Source organism: Sylvia atricapilla, chromosome 14, assembly GCF_009819655.1.
Source record: "Sylvia atricapilla isolate bSylAtr1 chromosome 14, bSylAtr1.pri, whole genome shotgun sequence".
NCBI lineage: Eukaryota > Metazoa > Chordata > Aves > Passeriformes > Sylviidae > Sylvia > Sylvia atricapilla.
In genome coordinates, this window is record NC_089153.1 from 1,749,054 (window position 1) to 1,767,698 (window position 18,645).

Here is an 18,645-nt window from a genome sequence, read left to right on the forward strand (position 1 = left end):
CCTGGCTGGGAATCTGTTCCCTGTTCTTCCTCACCCCACTGCCCTGGGCCTGGCACTGCCCTTTGGAAAACCCTGGTCCTGCTGCCATCCCTGCAGCTGGAGGGGGAGCTGGGTCCTTCTCATCCCAGGGGATTGGCTGCACCCTTTGGATCTCAGCAGGAAGTTCTTGTTTGGGCTGGCAGCATTTCCAGAGTCCTGCTGGGCACTGACAGCCCCTGGTCCTAAATGATCCCCTCTCAGGAGTCTCCCTTCTCCATCCAGCTCCATCAGGGCTGGATTCCTGTTCCCCAGAAGTGGAGGAGGGCAGGAGATGCCAGGGAATCTGTCAGAAAGGGAGAAAATGAGGAGCTGGAGCAGCACAGGAGGTGCAGATGTTGGGAGGGTGCACTTGGACTTTGTTTCCCTCCAGGATCCTGGCAGCTGCTTTTGGGGGAGCCAGAGCAAGGAAAGGGTGTGAGGTGTGAGGCTGTGTGGGGAGGTGAGACACACACAGGGAATTTCCAGGGCTCTGTGAATTCTGGGATGTCTGCAGGAAGCCAGAGCTTTCAGAAGGGCCTTCAGGATCTCTCAGGTAAGGAGGGATGATCCTCCAGGAACTGGCTGTCACGGGGCTGAGCCTGTTGGGAAGGACATCCTGCAGCTCAGAGTTTGGAGACTCCTCAGTGGGAAATGTTGGATGCTTTTATCCTGAGGCCTTTTCCCAGCCCTGTGATGATCTCCTCAGGATGAGGCTTTGTAGCAAAGCCCAGAACCTGAGATTGCATCACACCTTTGAGAGGTGCAACCACTGGAATTTAATCATTGAGGGAGTTCTGGTCTCACTGGTGACATCTCAATGGGGACATCGCACCTCTGATGTCACAATCCCACCTCTGCTGTCACAATCCCACCTCTGATGTCACAATCCCACCTCTGCTGTCACCACCCCACCCTGGGCCAGGGCTCCTGCAGAGCCCTGAGCCAGCACAGACCCTCCTGGGGGTCAAAGTGTGCCCTGGAATTTGCTTTTCCCCGGCAAACTCCGGCCGTATCCCGTCCTGCCCGCCCTTTTCCCAGGCGGGGTGAGGTTGGACTGCTCGGCCTGTGGCTTGCTGTTGCCGATCTGACAGAAATATGATCATCTTTTCAAACAGAACACGGGGCAAATTGGCCCTGGCGGGTGAAGCAGCAGCGCAGGGCTCCTGCTAAATGCGAGGACTCACTGAAATCCCCTCCATTGCAGGGCAGAAAACACAAATAAACAGGGGGAGGACGCTGACATTCCCGAGAACCTTTGGCGTATCAGCGGGAAATCATCCCCAGCCCGGCTCCCGGCTCTGCTGCCAAGTGCCGCAGGGCCAGGTCAGCAGCGCAGGGCTGGGAGGGCGCGGGGGGCTCCAGGGGCAGCAGGAGCCTTGTGTGCCCTGTCCCCCATGGCTCCTGCCCCGAGCCATCGGCCCCGACAGAACGCTCCGGGAGCGGAGCCCCGGCAGGACAGGGGAGGGCTGGGCAAAGGGCAGCGCTGCTGCATCCTCCTCTCTGGGGAGGGAGGAATCCCCTCTGCCCACAGCCCGGGAATGCCGGCTGGGTCCTGCCCCATCCCGGCTGGAATGAACAGCCCCGCTCCCATCACTGCCCAGCCCATCCCTGCTCCTTCAGCCCGCGCAGTGAGCGCAGGGAAAGCCGGAATCCCAGAATGGTTTGGAGTGGGAAAAGCCCATCCAGTGCCATCCCCTGCCGTGGGCAGGGAGGCCTTCCACAATCCCAGGGTGCTCCAAGCCCCGTCCAGCCCAGCCCTGGGCATTTACAGGGTGATCAGCTTCAAAAAACAAGGAGGTGAAAGAGGAACTTGCTCAGCCTGGGGAATAAAACTTTGATTGTGGGTTCAGGAATTAAAGCAAAACCAGAGCCGGATATTGGTAAATTCAGAATAGATGGAGAAGTCTAGAGGCCAATTAACTCTCACACCCCGGGGCTGGGGCAAGTTCCACTTCCTGGCCTCTCGACTCCTTATTTTCCCTCAGGGAAAAATGTATTTTAATTCACAGACATGTTTGAGGGAAGGGGCAGCAGCAGGATGTGCTGTCAGGCCTTCAACCTCCAGGAGGATAAAGGCAGCAACAGCTGCCCTTGGGCCATGGATGGACCATCTCAGCATTGATCTGAGGTGAAAAATTGAAAAACCGGTTTGTAATGACTGTTCCCCACACTTGGGCTGGCACTGCCACCTGGCAGGTGCAGCAGGAGGAAAGAGGGATCTGGGGCAGGATCTGGGTCTTGCCTGTGCCCCAGCCCTGGGCAGGGGAGATCCTGCGTGGGATTTGGGGATGACCCATCCTCACACTTCCTCTGCTCCCTCCTCCCAGCTCAGGACGATTTTGGGACCTCCCTTCTGGGGTGCTGCTGAGGAGGATGGGCACAGGGATGGGCACAGGGATGTGACAGGGATGGGGCACAGGGATGTGACAGGGATGGGCACGGGATGGGCACAGGGATGGGGCACAGGGATGTGACAGGGATGGGGCACAGGGATGTGACAGGGATGGGCACGGGATGGGCACAGGGATGGGGCACAGGGATGTGACAGGGATGGAGGACAGGGATGGAGGACAGGGATGGGGACAGGGATGGGGCACAGGGATGGAGGACAGGGATGTGACAGAGATGGGCACAGGGATAGGCACAGGAATGGGCACAGGCTGAGTGCCACTGGATCCCTCTCGACGAGGGAATAGGAATAAAGTCCGGGCAAACAGACATGAGTTCCCCTCTAATCAGCCCCGTCCTCCTCCAAACCTCAGCTCAGGAACCTCCTTGGCCAGGCCTCATTAGTGAGTTATTAATCACCCTCTGGGGCTCCTCCCCATCCCATGCGTCCTTGAACTTGGGGGTTTTAGCCCACCCGTGTTCCCTGCAGCCCTTGCCCTTCCCCTGGGCACAGCAGCGACCTCAGCAGAGCCCGGCTCTGCTTTCCGACAGCACCACGGAATGCGAGACGGCTCCGAGAGGGGAGAAGGATTCCTGGAGCCTGGGAACATTTGCATGGCATCAGATAGTGCCGAGGGTGGAGAGGGAGGCTCGAAACCAGAGCCTGGACACTCTCCCCTGGATTCGGCGGCTGCCAGGGTCAGGTTTCAGCAGCAGAAAGCAGGGGAATTGTCGCTGTCCCTTCAGGCACCACCCCGCCCTTCCCTGGCTCTCCCGACACTGCCCAGGCGCTGGAATATTCCCAGCAGTGATATTCCCACACCTCCGCCCGGCCGTGCTCCTCTTGTGCTTGTTTTTTGGTGTTCCCAGCCATGCCACCCACCCCAATCCCAATCCCAATCCCAATCCCAGTGCTGTGGGATGAATGGACTCCCCACACCTCCCGGGGCTCTGGTTCAGCCCCATCAGTGGGAGGAGGAGCCCATGTCCATGCCCAGCTCCCAGGTGGCTGCTGGAGACAACCAGGATCCCATGGGATTTCCTTCTCCCACTGCTGGAACTTTGTCCTGTTCATGGGGCTTTTGCCTTCCCAGTGCCACAGACAGCCCGGGGCACTGCAGGCAGCCGGGGCTGCCAGCCCTCAGCACGGGAGTGCTGCAGGGATTAGTGCTTTCCCTGACCTGAGCCGCTCACCGAGTCTTAGTTTTGTTAGGGAGAGAATGGATTAGGGAGTCCTATTTCTTGGTTGTAATCCTATTTCGAAAGATACTGGGAATCCCGTGGCCCTGAGCAGGGGGGACCTTCCTCCAGCTCCTTTCCCAGCTGATATCCCGGGCACCTCCACCCTCCCCGGGGCTTTTGGCACCCACAGGTACCCGGAGTGTGTGGGAATACCCTCCCTTCCCCAGGAGCCGCACTGGGAGAAGTCTTCCCACACCACGGCTCAGCTCCGGAGCTGTATTTTTATTTCAGGCTCTGGTTCTGACCCAGTCTGAGTAAGGAATATTGGTGTTGCCTCTACTGAGGTATCTCCCATTTTCCCAAAACCTGCATTCAGGGATTTTTGTCCCCTCACCAGTCCAGGAGTGTTCTGTCCCAGTCCTTCCCTTGAAACACCAGAGGAGCGAAGTTGGACCCTGTCCCTCACCCCTCTCTGCTCCCCCTCCATCCCTCCCCAACTTCCTCCAAGTTTCATCCCAAGTTTCCCCCAGCACAGCCACCCCATGGCAGCCTTTCTGCAAGGGCTTTCCTGTCATTTGCTCTTTCCAGAGGGCTGGAAAAATTGGGAAATGAGGATGTTTTGTCAGCCACAGGAGAAGCCACAGTACTGCTGGGATTGCAGAGAGTTCCACAGGGAGTAACAGCGATCCCAGGATTGTCCCACAAAACCTTTCCTGGCCTTTCCGTGGTGCTCCTTTCTCAGGGCTGGGACCCACAGCTCCAGGGAGAGGTGAGGAGCTCCAGACATCTCTTTCTATGGAATTCCCTTGTTCTTTTTTTCGGGCAGGAAGGGGTCACTGCCATTGTCAATCCATGGCAAGGAGTGTTTATCCATGGGAGGAAGAAGCATTTTCCAGAGCTCTCTCCGTCAGCTGATTCGGTGATGTTCTGGTGCCCATTTAGGAGATGACACTCCGAGATCCTTCCAGAAGGATGAGCTAAAGCCTTCCCACATCCAGAAGTCCTGGTGGTCCTCAGGACACACCAGAAATCCCTGGATGCAGGGCAGTGGCCACACTGAGAAGCCCTAAGGAGATGTGGGGCTACAGGATTCAGGCCCCTCCGTGGGATTTGCTGGAGCTCTTGTTGAGGAACGAGAACGTGGCAGGACTGGCCCAGAAGTGCCCAAAGCCAGGGAGTTTTCCCCCAGTGGATCTCACCAGCTGCTCTGGGAAGTCTCATTTTCCATCTGCCTGGCAATTGGGAGTGTCCCAGTGCAGGGCAGGGAGTGCTGAGCCTTTGCAAAGCGTGGAGGCCATTCCTGAATCCCATCAATCTCCCTCTGGGCTCCAAGGCAGGTGTGAATTACAGGATGCTCCTCGTGTGTCCTGGAGCTGGGCAGGATTTACTCCGTGCCAGGCTCTGGATGCACATTTCTTATCTCAGCCCCGAGATTTATGGAGTCGCTGAGATTTATTCTGCCTGTAAAACGCTGTTAAATGCAGGGCTGAGTTGTGCAATGGCCATTGTTTGGGAATGCTTTGTGTCTGCTGGCAGAAAAACGGGCAGGGCCCTCCCCGAGCGGCTGCCGGCTGGGAAGAGGCACAGGAGGGATGTCAGGGGCCAGGTGCTGCTGCCAGAGGGGTGGAGAGGGGTTGGGATGCACCAGCATCCCACCCTGGTCCTGTGAGGAGGGATAGGGCCAAGGGGGGTGGCCAAGGAAAGGGGAAATGGAAGGGCTGAGGGGATGGTGAAAATCCCACTCCTGTGGTGCTGGGGGTGCAACTCCATCCCCCCTGACCCTGCTGAAAGGGGCTTTTGGGCAAAGGGGTACTGAGCCAGAGAGGCCAAAATTCTTGGGAAATTGGAATTCTTGGGAAAATGGACAGAGGCAGTGAGAGGCTGGTGAAAATCCCAGTCCTGCAGTCTCGAGGCTGCACCACCACCACCCTGCTCCTGCTGCAGAGGGACACTTGGACACGGGGATACCGAGGGAGATAGGCCAAAACAGGAGGAATTCTGGGGAAAAGGGATAGAGGGGCTTGTGGGAAGCTCAGTCGTGTGGCCGCTGGAGCTGCACCATCACCCTGCTCCTGCTGCAGAGGGATACCTGGGGAAAGGGACAAGGAGCCAAGAAATGGGGAATTCTGTGCAAAAGGGACGGAAGGGGCGAGAGGCCAGCCATGAACCCAGCCTGGTGCTGCAGCAGCTCAGTTCTGCGGCACAGCACCGCTCGGGGGAGGATTCCCGTGGCGGCCGAGGGCAGCCGGGCGCTGGGAAGAGCCTCCCGAGGCTCCCGGGCGGGGCTCGGGCCCGGGCTGGGGGAGGCGCTGCCGGCAGAAAAGGCTCTTTTGATGGAAACGAAAATGTTCGCTTTTTGAAAAACCTGGAGTCGGGGAACGAGCCTCGGGGTTACCATGGAAACCCAGGGCTGAGCCGTGCCGCAGCAGGAGGCGTGCCGCGGAGGCTCCGAGGGCTCGGGGACAGCGCGGGGCCCAGCGCACCCCGGGAACTGAGCGCACCCCGGGAACTGAGCGCATCCTGGGGCCTCAGCGCACCCCGGGAACTGAGCGCACCCCGGGAACTGAGCGCATCCTGGGGCCTCAGCGCACCCCGGGAACTGAGCGGGCCCCGGGAACTGAGCGCACACCGGGAACTGAGCGGGCCCCGGGAACTGAGCGGGCCCCGGGAACTGAGCGCACCCCGGGAACTGAGCGCACACCGGGAACTGAGCGCACACCGGGAGCTGAGCGCACCCCGGGAACTGAGCGCACCCCGGGAACTCAGCGCACCCCGGGAACTGAGCGGGCCCCGGGAACTCAGCACACCCCGGGAACTCATCACGGGGCTCAGCGCACCCCGGGCACGGGCAGCGGCTGCCGCTCGGGAAGGGTTCGGGGCTGGGCCGGGAGGCAGAACCCGGCCGTGCCGAGCCGAGCCGGGGCCAGCAGCCCGGTGTGAGCACATGCCGCGGAGTGACAGCGGCGGGAGCTGCCGCCCATTGGCTGCCGCTCCTATCTCCGGGAAGATCGATTGAACAAATTAGAGCGGGCAGAACAATGCGAGAGAGAGCCCTGCAAACCCCAATTACCCCAAAGCTAATTAATGTGTTTTTAAACAAACATGATGGCAGCGCTTCAAACGGCGCCGAGGCGGCCGCAGAAGTTTCTCGAGGGCGGCGGAGCAATTCCTTAGCCCGGGGCGATGGGGTGGGAAGGATCCCAAAATAAGAGTGAGGAGGGAGAACAATTGCTCGATCCGAGCACAGCTGGGGGAAAACCGGAGCGCTTTCCAGCGCACAGCACGGGGACTGTGCTCCCCCAGCATCCCGCAGGGCTGCAGATCAATAGTCCTGGAGAAAAACAAGCAACGGGGAAGAAAAGGAGGAAAATGCACCGCAGCAGCTCGCTCAGCCCTTCTAGGAAGGAGCAGACAAAGGGATGCAAAGCCCAACCTTCCTGAAAGACTCTGACCCGGAAAGCTGACCCCCGAACAAAACGGCATCCTTGGGAAAACAATGACGCTGGAACACGGCGCTGATTGCTCCCGGCACTCCCTGACAATGCGGGAGCGTTATCCCAGGCCGGGATAAGGAAAACACAGGAAGGCCGGGAGCCCTGGACATCCCTGCACACCTCCAGGACATCATCCTGCCCGGACACAGCAGCTGGAAACCCCCCACAGCCACAGGAGCACAATCCATTAAAGCCCAATTGGATCCTCCCTGGGAAGAGGCAGCCAGCACATCTCCAGATGTTCAATTACTGACCAGGGGAGGTGTTTGCCCGGCCCAGAGATCAGGGAAAAAAGTGCTCCATGAAGGAATTGGGAGATCATCTGACAGCCCTGAATCTGTGCGTGGATCCATCAGCCTTGGGGTAAAAATAAAGAGGCTGAACCCGGGCTCAGGGTGCAGACAGCAGGAGCTGTACAGGAAACATCCACTGGGGAAAGCTCACAGAGGCCAAAAGGGGCTCCAGGAGAGCTGGAGAGCGACTGGGGACAAGGGCTGGAGGGACAGGACCGAGGGAATGGCTTCCCAGTGCCAGAGGGCAGGGCTGGATGGAGATTGGGCAGGAATTGTTCCCTGGCAGGGTGGGCAGGCCCTGGCACAGGGTGCCCAGAGCAGCTGTGGCTGCCCCTGGATCCCTGGCAGTGCCCAAGGCCAGGCTGGACACTGGGGCTTGGAGCAGCCTGGGACAGTGGGAGGTGTCCCTGCCGTGGCTGGGGTGACAATGGAGGGGCTCTGAGGTCCCTCCCAACCCAAAGCATTCCATGATCCTGTGATTTCCCCAGACCTTCCTGGCTCCTGCCATGTGATTCACAGACAATTCCCACAAGGGCTGTTGTGTTTTTTGCTCAATCCAACTCGGCAAATTTTTCTCCCAAGAATTTGCTGAGGCTTTTAGCACTGACACACTTTTCCAGACTGAGGGTGGAGTCTGCGGTTGGGGAAGGAGGATTCTGGAATTGCCCCATGTTGGTGGCCCAAGCCCTCAGCCAAAGTGTTCAGATGGCAGCTGAGCCCCTGCTGGGACTCCTCTGTCCCTTCTTAACCCAGCATGGCCTTGTTTATCCCTGGAAAAGCAGCTGGAGGATCTCCAGGAGGGATTTCACTACCCAGTGATGGGGGACTCGGTTGCATGGATCCCAGTCCTGCAGCCTGGATGTGACAGGGCACGGGGAACACTGGATCCATCCCAGTCCTGCAGCCTGGATGTGACAGGGCACGGGGAACGCTGGATCCATCCCAGTCCTGCAGCCTGGATGTGACAGGGCACAGGGAACACTGGATCCATCCCAGTCCTGCAGCCTAGGCCTGGGGCAGGCCCTACTCAAATAGGGTCAGTGTTGGAGGCACCTCTGGCTCTTGGCTCTCCTTCCCTCCTGATGGTCCTTGCCTGGTGCAGGGGAGTGCCCAAGCCCCAGAAATCCCATTTTTGGGTCATACCTCACTTCCAAGCTCCCTGCCAGGAGACCAGAGATAAACTCCCAGCTCCAGGCACTGCCAGCAAAGGCACCCATCCCCACCCAGCGTCGCTGCAGCTTCTCCTTGCTCCCTAATCTGCCGGTCCCAGCCAGCCCTGGGGTGGCCATCCCTCCCATCCCGTCCCCAGCTGGGATCCCCAGGGCCGGGAGCCCCGGGAGGAGGCGGCCCCTGGTGTCACACACCTCGGGCCCAGCAGGCTCCTTCCTGCCCGATGCAGAGGAGCTGCCAGGCGCTTAATTGTCGGCAGCGCCGCGCTCCCGCCGCAGTCCATTAGCGGGGTTTCAGCCCAGCGCTCCCTGTTTGGGATAACTGATGGGAGCAGGCCGGGGGACAGGCAGCGGGAAGCCCCGGGAAGGAGGATTTGTGCTCTGCCGGTGTGGGGGAGTGCAATCCCACACTGTTCCTCGCCGGCTTTCCCAGCGTCTCGTCCATCTCCTTCCCTCCCGCTCCTGAGCCACGGCCCAGGCGGAGCAGGAAGCAGCTGGGCCCTGGATTACCTGGGACAGTCCTGTGCCCTGACAAAGCTCTGGAAGGAGCAGGAAGGAAGCAGCACAATGGCCCGAGGCCGGACGAAGGATCGGTGCAGGAAGGCAACACTCCCTCCTTTCCCAGCCCTGCCGTGTCTGGGGACCTTCTCCAGGCGTCCCTTCCCTTGGCCGCTGGCCGCGCCGGAGGACGGGATGTGAACTTCCTGCTGCTCATTTCCCTGCGCTCCAGGTGCTGCAGGATCCGGCCCTGGGAGCACAGGTGAGCAGCCCAGCCTCAGGGCTCCCCAAGGAGATGCTGTTCCACGAGCTGATCCTGCGGGAAGCTCCTTGGGAGACACTTAGGAGCAAGTGGTGGCAGTGCCCCGTGTGTGGTGTGGCAGTGCCATACAGGTGGCACTGTCCCCTCTGTGCCACTCTGCCGTGAAGGGTGACCAGGGGCAGCACAAAGCAGGATAAGCACCAGCTGAGGTTTGGATTGGATATTAGGAAAAATTTCTTCTCCAAAAGGTTTGTCCAGCGCTGGAACAGGCTGCCCAGGGATTTAAAAAGCGTGTGGATGTGGCACTTGGGAACATGGTCAGTGGAAGGGGGATGGTTGGACTCGTTGATCTCCGAGTTTTTTCCAACCTAACCAATTCCATGTCCCCCTGTGCATCCAGGCTGGAGTGCCCCTCCTGCAGCACGGGTGGGCACTGCAGTCCCTGTCAATGTCCCTTCCCAGGTGGCCTCCTGCCCGTGCTCCAGCTCATCCTCCCTTTTCTGTTCCTCCCTCTCCCTCCCTGTTCCCATTATGCAGATCCACAGGGATCTCTGTGCCTCCAGGCCGCCCCCGGGGGCCTCTCCCTCTGCTCTGCTCCGGTCATTACTTATCAAATTCCCTCTTAAACACTGGCAAAGCCTCTCGAGGACCCGCAGCTCTCCGAGTAGGGAGCCTGCTCCGCTCTGCCCGGGTTCCCTCCTTCCCTGCCTGCCCTCAGCCCCCAGGTGCCGCAGAGGTGGGAATTCAGGTGTTCGCCTGGATGGCTCCCAATAAGGAGCATCAAACGGGAACGGAGCACAAAAGGCACCTGGGGGAAAATGAAAGCTCCTGATGCATCGCTAAGAGGGCTGAGGGGAAGGAGCAGCAGGATTCCAGCAGGATTCACCTGCTTCACGTCGGCACAAGCAGGCGCTGGGAAGCGACGGATCCAGGGGTGGTCTCTGGAGATCCGTGTGAGCAGTGCCTGCCCCGGCCTGCCCCTGCCTCAGGACACGGATGCAGCCCGTGCTGGAGCGGAGCTGCTGCTGCTGCTGCCTGTGGGAATCTCCAATTGCTTCCTGAAGCGTGCTCGGGTAAATGGCACCGTGGGAATTCAGAGCGGGGAGCCGCGGACAAGCCCAGCGTGGCTCCCAAAGGCTTGGCTGTGCTGGGCTCGGCGCTGGGGACTCCAAGGACGTGTCATTATCCTCTGCAGAGAGCCAGCAGACATTTGCTGGGATTTGTCCATCCCTCCTGACTCGCCTTCCCCTGGGACAGCTCTGGCTGTTGTTTCCTGTGGAGCCGGAGCAGAGGATGAGCTGGGAGCACACAGGGATCAAACCCGGCTGCGGTGCCCTGGAGCCTTTGCCAGGGAAGGGTGGCAGTGCCAGCTGCCCTTCCTGTCCCTGTCACTCCTTGCTGGGGTTTGGAATCCGGGATTCTGACTGCTCACATCCAATTCCTCCAGTGGTGCCCGGGGCCTGCACAAGGGGCCAGTGAAGCGTCCAATGCTCTGAGCCACAACCTCAGCCACGGTCACAGCAGAGGTCACTTCATTCCAGGACATCTGGCCCTGTCCCCAACCTCCTCCAGCCCAGTGCCACCCCCAGCCCCTTCCCAGCTCTGCTTCCCACCCTCTCCTCCCCTGCCTTTGCTCCTGGATGGACCAGCTGCTCCTCCTCCCCTCTCCCACAGCCTCCCCCACAGCCTGCTCTGACATCCAAGCGTTATTTAATGTCTGTTTTGCTGCTAGGAAATGCAGTTTGGTGGCTGGAGATGGGGAAGGAACCACGTGAGCAGCAGCGGCAGCAGCAGCATCCCCACGGATCCCTGGCAGACGCTCAGCCCCTTCCCTGGTGCTCCAGGGAGCCAGAGGCAGCCAGGCCTTGGAGCATCCTGCCTTCCAAGGGTTAATGCCTGCTGCAGAGTCCCCGATTCCTCCCTCACGGCATTTCCCATCCCTCAGCCTGGACAGCACTTGGAGCGGGGTCGGCGCCCCCAAACCCCTCACCCGCTGTCCATGAGCTCCGGATTCAGCCGAGGACCAGGAGCAGCGTCTTCCCCAGTCCAGGAGCCCCGAACGTACAGGCAGATTAATTTAGCATGAACAAAACGCTCTTGCAACACAAATGCCCTGCAGCGACAGGGCCCAGGCGCTGCTCGGGCTTTGGCTGGGGGCAGGAATGCCGAGGCGGAGCAGCGCTGCCCGCTCGGGGTGCTGAGGCGCCTGGGAAGCGGGCGGGGATGCAGGAGGCGGACAGGGTGACCCCGGGAGCCTGGGAGAGAAGCTGCGGGCGGTCCCTGCTGGGAGCAGAGCGCGGAAATGGGAGGCAGGAGGAGAGGGATGCTGCCAAGAGCTGTCCCAGCATCCCTGACACAGCGCGGAGGGGACGAATCCCGGCGGGAGGAGCGGGGTGCGGGCTCTGCCCGGGGACAGCGCACAGCCGCACACAACCGGGGGCACGACCAGCTCCGAGCAGCGTGGAATTCCCACTTGGATGGCAAAACCATCATCCCACCAGGCAGGGCAAGGCAGGCTCCGGGCAGGGGCAAGGGGAGGATGTGACAGTGAGCACACAGCGCTGCAGACCAAGGGCAGCGGCTCCCGGAGGGAATTCCTGCGGGATCAGCCCCGGGCTGGGGCGGCAGCAGCGCCAGGGTCACGGAACGGGGCTGAGCTGCTCTGCTCCAGTTTGCTGAGGGAACCCAGCGCTGCAGACACAGCAGGAAAGGTTCACTGCAGCTCCAGGCGGGTGTGAGACAGGAACTGACAGGCTGGGAGAGCTGGGGGTGTCTAGCCTGGGGAGGGGAAGGATCCAGGGAGATCTCAGCCAGGGCCTAAAGGGGCTCCAGGAGAGCTGCAGAGGGACAGGGGACAAGGGCTGGAGGGACAGGACCCAGGGAATGGCTTCCCACTGCCAGAGGGCAGGGCTGGATGGGAGATTGGGCAGGAATTGTTCCCTGGCAGGGTGGGCAGGGCTGGCACAGGGTGCCCAGAGCAGCTGTGGCTGCCCCTGGATCCCTGGCAGTGCCCAAGGCCAGGCTGGACACTGGGGCTTGGAGCAGCCTGGGACAGTGGGAGGTGTCCCCTCTGGCAGGGGGAAGCCATTCCCTGGGTCCTGTCCCTCCATTCCTTGGAAATTGTCTCTCTCCATGTTTCCTGCAGCTCCTCCAGGCCCTGCAAGGCCACACTGAGCTCACCCCAAAGCTTCTCCTGTGCAGGTGAACAATCCCAGCTCTCGCAGCCTTTCCTGCCAGCAGAGCTGCTCCATCCCTCTGCTCATCCTGGAGCCTCCTCTGGCCTGGCTCCAGCAGCTCCAGCTCCTTCCTGTGCTGGGCCCCGGGGCTGGGGCAGCTCTGCAGGTGGGCTCTCACCTGAGCACAGGGGCACAGGGGCAGATTTTATCGGGGTCCCCTCTCTTCTCCAGGCTGAACAGGATCCTCAAGCCACTGCTCATAACAGAGATGCTCTGCACCACTTTCAACTCAATTTTTCCTGTTGTCCAGGAGAGGAAATTCCTTTTTGACTCATCACGAGTTCATTTCCCAACAATTCTCTGATGAGGGACATTGCCCAATACCTTTTGAAAATCCCAACAGAGTCTTTTGACCAGACCCCTCTGTGTCCACAGAAAAAAAAATAAAAGAAAATTTGGGAATGGAGTGACTCCAGCCAAACGGATTGAGATGAAATGAGGTGCAGCGAGCAGGACTCAATCCCTTCAGTGAACATTCATGGATTCTGGATGGACAATTTCCTTCCCCAGACACCGAAGGATATTTTTCCTGTTAGAACCCATTTATTCATGTACCCAACAGCTCCATTTCTATTTTCCTGACCCAAAGTCTGACCCACTGCTCTGTGAGAGTCCACATCCCATTTAATCCTAAAAACCCCTCACACAACCCCCTCGGGCCACATTTGATCCCTTCCCTCACTTTGCCACCGAGCCCATTTCCAGCACTAGGTTTTCTGTCAGGAGATGGGAAATACCACTTTTTCTTTCTGTGCCACTCTTTGGGTGAATCTCCCTGGTTCTGGTAATTAGCTCCTATTCACGCCGTCAATTTGCTCTAAATTCCCCCTCCTAATGGCAATTCCATCTGAATCAATTCCTTTGATTCCCTAAATCAACCTGCACTGGTACCTGAGGCTCAGCCGCCTTGGAGACCTCCCCAGCCCGGTTTTCTCCCTCTTTCTGCTCTCTCTGTAATTTCCTTCCTGACTCTCCAGCTGAGCTGCTGAGTTCTCCCCACCCTCTCTCACTGGGCCTGGGTTTGTCTCCTGCCAGCCCCGGTGTTTTCCCGGGATTTACAGCCTGGCTGTGTTCTCAATTAGCAGGTTCCTTCCAGCTTTTATGGCTTCCAAGTCACAACATTTCCGAGGCTGTGGCAACATATTAGAGATTGCAAATGTAAAACAGGTATTAAAATAGGTATTAACTGCACCGAGATCTCCTCAGCCTCGAAATTCCCAGCTCCTGGGAAGGCTCCATGAGGCTTGGAGGCAGATGTGGCTTCAGACCATTGTCTCTAAATTACCTTTCCTGCAGCGTCCCAGGGAGCAAAACCTTCCTGCCTTTCCCCTCCTGCCTTGGATACTTTTCTTGCATCCAATTGGAAATAAAGGCCCTTCCAACCCTTCCCTTGCTTTTGCCTCCTCCTCCTGCAGCTCCTCGGGAGTTGGGCAAGGCTGGAGAGCCCTGGCCAGATTTGTCCTTTCCCAGACAAATCCTCTCTGGGAGAAGGTGGAGCATGGTGGGAGCAGGAAGGGCTGAGGAATTATTTTGTGGATGGAGACAGCTCAGCCACCTGCAGAGCTGGGATGAAACATCCCGGAGCATGGGACGGCTCCCACGGGAGAGGTTTGGGATGTCAGGCTGGAATTTGGGATGCTCAGGACCCTCTTTCACAACCTCCCAGTCAGGCACTGCTGGGATGGTTCCAGGTGTGGTCCATGGGCTGGGACATCAGGGCTGCTGTGGGGAGGGTTTAGCTTGGAAAGGCATCCCTGGGGCTCTCCCCAGTTCTGGAATTCAGCTTGGAAAGGCATCCCTGAGGTTTTCCCCCCTCCGGGGATTTGGTGCTCACAGTGCACAGAGCTCTGATCCCCCTCCAGCCCCTGCCCTGACCCTCCCTGGGGTCTCTCCGAGCTGCCAGGCTGACCCGAGCCCAGCTCTGCTCCTGCTGCCTCTCTCCTCTCTCCCGGCTGTGTTAGTTCAGGCAATGAAGCCGAACATCCCTTAGGAAAAGCCTGGAAACTGCCGGACTGGCTCAGCTTCTCCTGCTGTGGCCGGGGCTCGGTGGAGCCTTTGGAGCAGGAGATAAATGCCTGGGAAGACAACAAGGAGTCAGTTGTTTGCTGCGGTGGGAGAGGAGCCACTTGTGAGAGCCCATTCCCACCTGAGTGAGGCTGGCGCCTGTTGGAGACCCCGGAATTGCGAAGCCAAAGGGTGGAAAGGCTGGAAGCAGCAGTGGCCGAGCTCGGTGCAGGGCTGTCCCCTGCCGTGGCCCCAGCAGTGACCATAAGAAATCGTCCCCTTCTCTGTTTGAGCTCCGCTTAAAGCCAAGCAGGACAAAATTCAGGAGTTGTGACCCACAGCAAAGCCAAGCCAATTAATCCTGAGGTGGTAAATACAATTAGGGAAACATCCATGGATGTGATTCCTGAGGAGAGGGGGTCAGGACATGGCAGAAATGGGAATTCCCTCCTTGGCGAGGTGGGTGACAGCAGCAGCAGGCTGGAGCTGTGGCTTGGCTGGAGCCATTTGGACATCAGGAATGCGAGGGAATGTCTCCGGGTGTTTGCTCTGCTCCCAAGGCGCTCCAAAGAATAATAGCACTGATCTTGGAGGGATTTCAAGCAGCTGAAATTAGAATGAATGCTGTTTTTAATTTGGACTAACGAGCTTAAAGAGCAAAATGAAAGGCTCCCAGCAATTTTGCAGAGTCAAGACACTTAACACGAAACTGGGGAACATCAGAATCTGATCTTTGCAATGTTTCCCATCTGATCCGCAGAAAGAGCAAACAAGCCCCAGTGTTTGAGTCAGATTAAATGGTTAATTATTACTGCTATTGTTGAACTCTGACAGTGTGGCAAATCAGTGATGGATGGGAGAGAAATAAAGCCGGGCTGGCTGGGAGCAGCCTGCACTGCTCGGGGAGCTCAGCGAGCACCGGGGACTGGCAGCATCACAGCTGGGTCTGGCAGGGTCGCCCCACTCCTCCTGGGGGACACGGGGACCTTAAAAATGGGCCTGGCTGGAGGAGAGGATGGCGTGGGGGAGGCATAAAACCCCCGAACATGAGAAATACCCACATTTCTTGGCATGCTCCCTGCTCAGCAAAGCTCTGTCTGTGGCACAGAAACCCCCCCAGGGATTTGCTGGACGCTGACATCGTCCCCTGAGCAGCCGCTCTGGGATTGAGCTAAAATTAAAACACCTCCTGCCTCACCACAACAGACTCCAAGGTTTGCTGGGAGAGCATCTGGCCAGATTATCTAAATAAAAAAATGTGCAATTACAATAGCGGTGAGGTGCGAAAAGGAAAATGAATGTCCCCAGCTGTGTCACTAAGGCTGTTGATGTGACAGCCCCTGTGCCAGCTCCTAATTTCTGGAAAGCCGGGTCCATGCAGCTGCTGCTTGAACTCCATCTCACAAGGGGGGAAATAAAGGCTCTGATGGCTTGGGGATGATGCTGCCCACGGAGGGACCTCAGGTGCTGAGGCACAGTGTCACAGTGTCACTCTCAACAGGAACGCCCCCTTGGATGATGGCCCCAGACTGTTCCAGGGGGAAATTTAATTGTTCGTCCTGTGGAGCTGAGTTAAACCTGGCAGGAACATCCAACGCTTTCAACCAGGGCTTCATGGTGCCTCTCACCACCTTTCAGTGGGGGTTTCTGGCTTAATTTGTTGCAAAGAAAACCTTTAAAAAATAGACCTCAGTGTTACATGTGGACACCAGCATTCCCAGGGTTTTCCAGCTTGCCAGGACAGTGGTGGAGGGTGAGATGAACTTCCAGGTGTTTGGGGAGCTTGGAGAACACCCTGACCACATCCCAAAGGCTCCTTGGGATGTGCAAACCACCCTGTGCCAGGCCGGGACACCCAAGACATTCCTCCTGGCATTTTTGTCAGGATGGGGAGGAGGCACATCCTGACCTCTCATAAGAAAGATGACACTCCCCAGGAAGCAGCGAGTGCCTGGGCATGGAGCAGAGAGAGGGAAGTGCCCGGAGCTGGGCCCTTCCCACCTTTGGAAGAGGCAGCTCTGAGTGGGGACCTGCTCCAGCTGAGGTGCTGCCAGGCCGACGCAGAGGCGGCTCCATCCTCCCTGGCATCCCTGTTTCCCTCATCCCCAAGTCCTCCTCCAGGCAGGAGCAGGAGCAGGAGCCTCCTTCCCGCCCACACCCGCCGGGAGAAGCCGCCAAGGTGAGGCTGGGGAGCGGGGTGGGACCTGCCGGGCTCCCAGGGCCAGCAGGGATTGAAACAATCCAATTTAGCCGGTGCTGCTCCCAGGGACATGAATAATGGGAAGTTGATGCTAAACCGGAGCCATAATTTTCATACCAGTGCAAACAGATCCAAATTGTGATAAAAGGTTTTCATCTGCCGAGGCTTGGAGAGGCCCCGCGCGCTGATTTACGGCGCCTCTTAATGTCGCATCTGACAGCACTTTGCAAACAAAATGTTCTGCCCATAAACTCACAGAGAGACTTGGGGGGCTGGGGGAGGGGAGGAGGGGGGAGGGGATGCTCCGCTGCTCCAGGGGTTCCCAGTTGTCCCACCGGGGCAGCCCGAGAGGCCGCGGGAAGGCAGGAGGAAGGTGAGGCTAAAGGCGGAGCATCCCTTGGGAAGCTCCGGGAAAGCATCCATCTCCTCCTGCCCCCATCCACGGGGCTGCACGTCCGAATGACAATTCCCGTCCCACAGGGGATGTCCTGAGTCAACAGGAGCAGGGAGTTGGCTGCTCTGGCTGGGAGCATCCGTGCCTTGGCAGGGCCACGCTGCCCTTCTCTGCCTCCTGCCCACCGCACAGGGGAATTGTGCACTCAGCAGGTCTCCTTGGAGCCAGGTCAGGCTGGAATTCAGTCTCATGAATCCTTTCATCCTGGATCACGGCTTTTCCCTCTCCCCATGCTCTGTGACCAAGCCCAGGAGGTTTTGCTATGCTGTTCCTCGGTGTTTCCATCCCCTTTCCCTTCCCTCTGGAAGGGTCCCTGTGCCCAGGTCCCATCCCTGCCCTGCCGCCTTCCCCTCCTCCTGCCGGGCTCGGATCCGGGAGCAGGGAGCTGCATCCCTCGGGAAAACATCTCCAGAGCCCGGCAGGAGAGTCCCCGTGCCTGTGGCCGGGCAGGGCTCCGGGTGCGCTGTTCCAGCCGGGAAAAGCCGCTGCAGGGCCGGGAGCGGGGCAGGGCTGGCGCGGTCCTCGGGAAGCGGCTGAGGAAGCGGGAGCTGCAGGCTGATGGATCACAGCCCGCGGGCGTCTGAGCACGCAGATCTGCTGCAGTTTGCACCAGTGGAAGCTTTCTCAGCCTGCTTGGCTCCCTTCCCGGAGATAATGAGCTGCAGTAATTGAGCCCGGAGGTCAGGAATGTGCGGCTCGCTGCTGCCAGGGAGGAGAGGGCACTGTCGTGTGCGCAGGGAAGCTTGGCGGAGGTGATGCCCTGTCTCCGTGGATATTGGGATGTCGAGCGGCGCTGCAGGGAGCAGGGAATGTGGGAAGAGCAGCGCCAGGCAAACAGGGCCGGAGCAGAGCGGAGCAGAGGCAGCACGATGCCGGGCTCCAGCCCGTGCCGCCGGGGCTCTGCAGGAGCTGTGCCTTGGGTGGCAGGGTGAGGGCCAGCCCCGTGCTGCTCCCGGATCCCCTTTGGCATCCAGCTCCAGGCCAAGGGGGATCTCATCCCGCTTTTCCCGGAGCTCTGCTGGTCACACTCAGCACGTGGGGCGCTGGGTGAGGAGGAGTGTAACAGGACCTGGGGCAGGCGGGGAAGGAATGATGATCCCAAAGGCTGAGATCTTCCATGTCTCTTCTCTTTCTCTCAGGAGCCCTGAGACAGCAAAACCTGCCCAGGCTTAGGGGAACCTCCCCGGGGTCCGTGCTGCAGCCCTGGGTGGCTGAGCTGCAAACACCTGGAAAACGAAGGGTTTATTTCAGGCACTGGAGCTCTTAATAACCCACGGCTTGCTCCAAAAAACCAGGACAGAGGGAAAGCTGGGACAAGGGGAAGCACAGGGCGTGCCCTCAAACCCGTGGTGGGCACAGGGAGCGTTTCCCCTGCTCGGCAGGTCCCGGGAATGCTCCGGCTGTTGTCAGAGCAACAGCAGCTCCTCGGCAGCTTCTCCTGGCAGGG